General features: G+C 47.5%; 1 long non-coding RNA gene across 1 annotated transcript; it reads left to right on the plus strand.

Annotated features, from left to right (window-relative positions):
• Positions 1–1,023: 1,023 nt before the first annotated feature.
• On the plus strand, positions 1,024–5,178 carry LOC144367207 (uncharacterized). Its single transcript, XR_013426521.1, has 2 exons — positions 1,024–2,627; positions 4,320–5,178. It is a non-coding gene; the product is annotated as an uncharacterized LOC144367207 (long non-coding RNA).
• Positions 5,179–6,536: the final 1,358 nt, after the last annotated feature.

Genomic DNA, 6,536 nt, shown 5'->3' on the forward strand with positions numbered 1-6,536 from the left:
ACTTACTACAAACTTAGTAGTTTAGAACAATACAATTTTATTATCTTGCATCAAAAGTCCAACCTCTGTCGGATTTGGCTAAAGACAAGGTATTAGCAGGAAGAGTATCCAAAAGGAGGCTCCAGGGGGATTTTTCCTGGCCTCTTCCAGGTGTTAGAGGCTGTTGCATTCCTTGGCCTGTGCCCTTTTCTTTGAAGCTGGTGGTGCATTACCAGTTGAGTCTTACACACACTGAATCACTGTGCCTCTGCTTCTGTCAGCACATCTTCTGTCCCAACACTGACTGTGATGCTCCTTATAAGGACTCTTATGATTGTATCAGGCCCATGTGGATAATCCAGAATAATCTCCCCATGTTGAGATTTTTTTAATGTACTCATCCCCATAAAGTTCCTTTTGCCTGATAAGTAACATTCTCCGGTTCCAGGGCCTAGGACTTGGACATCTTTGTGGGGGAGGAGCATTAAAAAAATTCTAGGGCTTCAAACCAAACAGTTTTATGTATATACACATATGTTTTTTCTACTCTCCCTCTTCTTCAAATAAGAAGTCATAAAGCAGCTTTATAAAGGTAACAAATCATGAAATAAAACTACTTACAGCCTCGCTATATCCATTAAAAATCAGATCCTTTGCTATCAGAGAAGAAAAAAACAAAGGATAACAACACAGGCCCCACATAAAAGGTAAGGAGAAGGGCTTGGTAGGCTGGAAAGTCATAATATTGTATGTGCTTCACTGGGAATGCTGGCTACAGCCCTTGGAAATGATTAGCTGTTAACAATTGTTCACAGCTCTTCAGTTGCTCTAATCTACAATTCTTTGTCTGTGTAGACTTCAAAACATTTTTTTTAAATCAATAAACTATATTTTGTAGAGCAGTTTTAGGTTCACAGCAAAATTGAACAAAAAGTACAAAGTGTTTCTATATACCCAGTCCCCACGCCCACACCCTCCTCCACTTGAAACATTTTTTAAGGCAGTAATAGAATTCTTGGCTCCTTTTCTTTTCCAAAAGTAAAGCTAGTTAAAAAATAAAAGTGATACTGCTCTGGTTGAAGTGGGTACACACAGCCCCTCAACCTCTGTCAAATCCCAGCACAAGATTTGAAACCTGTTCTTAAGTTAACTTCTCTTAGTTAAATGAAGAGAACACTTTAAGGTAGAAAGCACCCTCTGCACTACAGAAGTAGGGAGACTATCATGTTGGAAATTCCTCTCCAGTCTTAAGAGACAAAACTTACAATGTTCTGCCAAGAACTGGAAGGATAGGCTTTCTCGCTGAGACTTGGTTTCCCCACTTCTGTCACATAGCATAGGAATCTTCATGCTGGAATCTGCTATTTTAGTTACTAGAGTGACAGGGCCAGTGGGCAGCACCTGAATATCACAGCAATGCGGGCGTGCATGGTATAGCTCTGATTCATTCATTGTATACTTACGGAGTCCCTATCATGGCCTGGACTTATACGCTGGGGACATAATATTAACTAGGACTTACTGTGGGCCTATTGCAGTCTGGTGGGTGGTGGTGCAGAGAAGTGAATAGCAGGCGGTCCTGAAATAATGTTGGATAGGATTCTACAAGCTAGGTAGAGAAAGATTGAAAGATTTCCAGAGGGAATGGTCTCTAAGCAAAATCTGAAACGGTCAGAAGGGAGATTGGGACGGGGGAGCCAAATGTGCAAGGCCACAAGATGGTGAAGAAATGGAATAGAACCGGGTATTTTGGGAAATAAACAGGGGCAGATGATGATGGAAGGCCTTGAGGCTGTGTAAGTGTGTAAGTCTGGGCAGCCACTTCAGGGTCCTAAGCAGAGGACTGAGGTGGTCTGATATGCTTTTCATTAGCGAACTCCATGACTTTGGCCAATGTGCTTCCCAGTTTTCTCTTCCACGTGCCTCGAGGATCCCTGTGGCGCTTCCCTGCTGTGGTTCTGCAACTCTTTAAGCAGTGAAAAACACGCAGTTTGCAGGCCTACCTATCAGTGAGGCTCACATGCAAAGTGGAGGTCCCATACTTGGGTCCTCTGGGTCAGTGCAAATTCTGTAGTCAAAGACGGAAGCGACCGTGCTCAATCGGATGGACGGAGAGTGGGCCAGAGGAAGGGCTCTGGCCAGGCTGCGAGAGGCCAGTGGACTTGGGAGACTAAGGCAAGGTGGCAGCCGGTCCGAAACCTCCGGGTCAGCCGGGAGACTCTTTCCAAATCCTCGGTCATCACCGCCGCTCACTGCGTCTTATCGCGTCTCTGGGGCCTCAGAGGAAGGCTGCCCGACCCGGACGCCTGAAATCCGCCCATTGTTCCCTCCCCGGGCCGAAGAACCACAGCTCGCGGCGGGCGGCAGACCGCAACCCCGGCAGCCGGAAGCGCAGGCCGGGCGTGGGGCCGAGGGCGGCGGACTCGGGTCTGCGCAGGCGCAGGTGGAGCTGCCTAAGGAAGACGGGCGCGGTCCGGGTTCTGCGGCCCGCGGCTGCCATCTGGTGGATATGCAGCACGGTGGCCGCTTCCACCCCGCAGAGGCGGGCGCTGGCTGAAAGCGGACGCAGAAACCTTGCCGGGGAGCCCAGCCAAGCGCTGTGTTTTTCCAGGTCCGCGCAGGCCAGGGGAGCCCTGCGTGTTTGCTTGGTAGGAGTGGATTACCGGGAAACTAGACGGAAGGTACCCTGCAAATAGGCATGTACTGTATTGTTTGGGAGTGAACAGCGTGTAAAGTAAATGTCAGGTGAGGGCAGTGCCGGGAACCACCGCCCGCCCCTCCTCCTGGCCTTGGCTGCTCCCTGACCTTGAACCGCGGGCAAAACAGCTCTTAGAGTGAGAGCATTGAGAGGAGGCGGGGTGGGAGCAAGAGGTGTCAAGACAGAAATAAGAGCTAGCCTGCCCAGCCCACGCATTCCACGGCAGAGAGCACGCCCCTTCTGCCCACCCCACCAACGCCATAGATACGTGGTGAGCCAGTTTTCTGCCAGATGTGAGGGGTGGCTCAGGGCCTGCTCATTGATGACAGGAACAGAACCCATGCAGAGGGGACCCCCAGCCCATGGGATTAGAATTACATCTCTCTCTTAGGGAGCCACTACTTACACAGTTGTCTTGGCCTTCACTGGCTGGGTGTGGCTAAGTAGTGCCCTATCTCCTGATTCTGAGCTGTCCTTGATCTTGTTGGTTCCCACCCTGTTCTTGTACGGAGCAGTCCCTTTGAGTGTGTTTCCTCTCTTCAGGGGATTTAAAGATTAGTCCTGAACATCTTCTTTCGCCTTCTGTTCTTGCTCAAGGGCATGTTGACTATTTCTTCATCTCACCTGAATTTTCCTGGGCTGCCTGCTGGGAAATGGCTTCTTTAGGGCTCCTCCTGTTGCAGAGCAAGGACATTTTCCCCCCTGGATCCCTAGCGACTGGGAGGTCCTCCATCGCCAGTTCTTTGTGATCATGCCATACAGATTTCAGACAAGTCACTCAGACTAGCAAGCATTTGTTTATTAGAAGGGTTTTGGAAAAGGGAAAAAGGGACCCTCTGAAGGGAAGGGAGGGAATGGGTCCTCTGGGGAGAGGCGCAGGCCACGCCTTCCTTCCCTCCTGTTTTATTGGGGATCCCAGAGAAGTTTCCAGAGTCCTGCCTACATCCACTGATTGGATGACTTTCAAGTCACCACTGTGCATGGTCTTACCCCATGGAGGGGGAATTTTATTATTATAAAGACATGCTAAAGATCCAAGGCAACTGTGGGTCACCTTGGCCCACACTGACTGGTTCTAATTGGAACTTGTTCTTACAGATTTTATGGTTGGGGTTTTGCCTCTAATCCTGTCCCTCTTAGTCCTGGAATCTGTCTGTGTGAAAGTCACAAAACTCTGCCCTTCAGGGTAACTTGTATTCTTATCTGCAGGGCTGAGCCTTTTGGGCTGGTGGTTGTTCCCTGAGGAATGTGACATGTTCTATTGACTTAAACCAGGCAAGGCCAGAGCCGCCTCAGGCAAACTGCCCTTCAAAAGAAAGCATGGGGGGTGGGTGTGGGAATCAACAGAGAAGGCTCAGCTCACAGAACTCCCTCCAGCCGAAATTTATGTCCCCACTGCTTATGTCTGCCACCTGTTACATCCCACCGCCACCATTTTTATGCTCTCCCAGTTCTCCTGCATTCTACTGATGGACATCATCCAGTGTCATCAAAGGGGCTTTTTGTGCCTAGATTTTCAATGGGCAGAGAAAATTCAGAAATGAGAATACCGCTGACAGCAGTTTCACCACTCTAATAGAATTCATGTATTCCATTCATAGATATTCCTTTCTCTAGCTTCTAAACACTCCCCTGGTTGCAGGTGACATGGGTTTTTATTATTTGACTTCATCACATCTCATCTGTGGAAGTTAGCAAGAGACTTCATGACTGGGAAGGAGAAAGACAGGGACAGACCATGGATCTGGAAGGCTCTTAGCATGGACTTGAATGTGGTAAATTGATGTCTCATGTTCTTCAAGAAATGTCCAGACAAGGTGACCTCACTGGGGATCTGGCCAATGCCCTTGCCACACAAAAGGACACATTGAGATCCAGAGAGAAGTGACTGGCTCAGGTTACTCAGCAAGCTGGTGACCTAGCTGGAATTCCGTCCTAGCTCTCTCCACATTCAGCTCTTTCATTGATTGCACATATTTATTGAGGACCTACTATGTGCCAGGGACTGTGCCAAGCATTGAGAATACTGATGTGAGTAAAATGAAGTACTTTTGAGATGGGGATTTAGGGATACAGAGAGAACACTTGAGTCTCAAAAGAGAGACACTCATAAACTGTTGGAATACAGAACAAACAACCCAGCCAGTGTCCTTGTGCCAGCATCCCTGTCTGCAGCTTGATGATTGGCTTATGAAAAAGAAACAAAATTGCAAGATGACCACTGGAAGTCTGGAGGAACCCCTCCTTTAGGAAGCATGGGTATTAAAGACAAAAATGACCCTGGAACACTAGAGGGCAATGTGCAAACCCAAGGAAAACCACATGAAATTGAATAACTCTGGCCTGACTCCACCTCTAGTCCAGCTCAATAGTTACTGTCCCTTTATAAATGTTAAAATAACAGACCGAGATGGGGTGACTCATTTTCTCTCTCAGGTCACCCATATGTCTGTTCTTCAGTATACTTTCTTTCCATAATAAAGCTCTTATTCTTTATTTCATACCTGATGCATTCTAAAATTTTTTCTTTGATCTCATCAAGAACCCCGATACCTCCCTGTACAATGACACTTGTATAATGCTTGTATCTTCTAGTGTATAAGAGATTGCAGGCAGACAAATAAATCTACCCCATAATGCCTTACGGTTAGAAGTGCTAAGATAATCTGTGCGTCTTTTCTGGTATTTTGGAAGGTTTGAGGCTTAGGAGATGTTCATGAATATGTTCACTAATCAAAAAATATTGGTGGGTGTCTCACTCTGTGTGAGGTGTATGGGGGACAAACATATATAGTCAAGTGCTGCATAATGATGCTTCAGTCACCAAAGAACCACATATACAAGGGTGGTTCCATAAGATCATAATGAGGAAAGATCTACTTTCAAAGACCGCCACTCAGCTGGACAGAGAACGGGCCTCTTAGCATCCTTACATACACTTTATAATTTTTGTGTTCAGTGTTTCCTCTCCTGATTTCTTCCAAAGAGGAGGTTTATAGAAAACTCTGATTCTGAAATAGTGCCAATCCCTTCCCCAAAAGGCATCTCAAATCCAGCCGCTGCTACTGACTTATTGATGGGCACCATCCAGTGGCCTTGGGGAGGTGGTGGGCAGCCCAGCCATGGCTTATAATAAGGAGAGACAACTCAGCATCCACCCCGCAGTGAATAATAGAACAAAAGCTGCTAGCGCCTGCAGGATCAAAGCGCATGAGCAATCACAGTGTGTCTGGGTTAAATAGATCAGCAGAGGGGGCTGGGGCAGCAGGCTGGTGCCATGGACGCTTCTCTGGGAAGTCTGGGCTGCAGAGGGAAACTTCAGCTGGAGAGAGGTTTTCTGTTTCTCACAAGATACTCTCCTGTGGCTCTTCTGTTAACCTTCCCTGGAGAGAGGGGACTCATTCCTCTATCCACTTTCTCCACCACCTGTCCTCAAAGCCTAAAGAGATGGGTGGCTATGTCAAGAGGGCACAGGAAAAGAGTACTGAACCACAAGGCGGGAGACACTGGACCTGTGAGCTTAAGCCACCCTGGCGTTCTTCCTAGGCCTAAATCTCCCCATCAGTGAAATGAGGAAGTTGAATGTAATATGGTTTCAGACTTTCTCTCCACTTTGGAAACTACATTTCTCTGAAAAGAGGCAGACGGATCTGTTGCCTGCTGGCTTCCTGTCCAGTTACCTCTAATCCACGTGGAATGATTACCATCACTATTCCCAGTCCATCCTTAAACTTAGTGTATGAAACCCCATTTTTGTGGAGGAATCAGGAGGAGAGCAGGAAGCCAGATTATATTGTTTATTTCCTCCTGCAGCCTGCTTCCCTGGCTAGTGGACAAACCAGAAGTAGCCTCCAAGTAA

The sequence above is a fragment of the Ictidomys tridecemlineatus genome, chromosome 10, assembly GCF_052094955.1.
Source record: "Ictidomys tridecemlineatus isolate mIctTri1 chromosome 10, mIctTri1.hap1, whole genome shotgun sequence".
NCBI lineage: Eukaryota > Metazoa > Chordata > Mammalia > Rodentia > Sciuridae > Ictidomys > Ictidomys tridecemlineatus.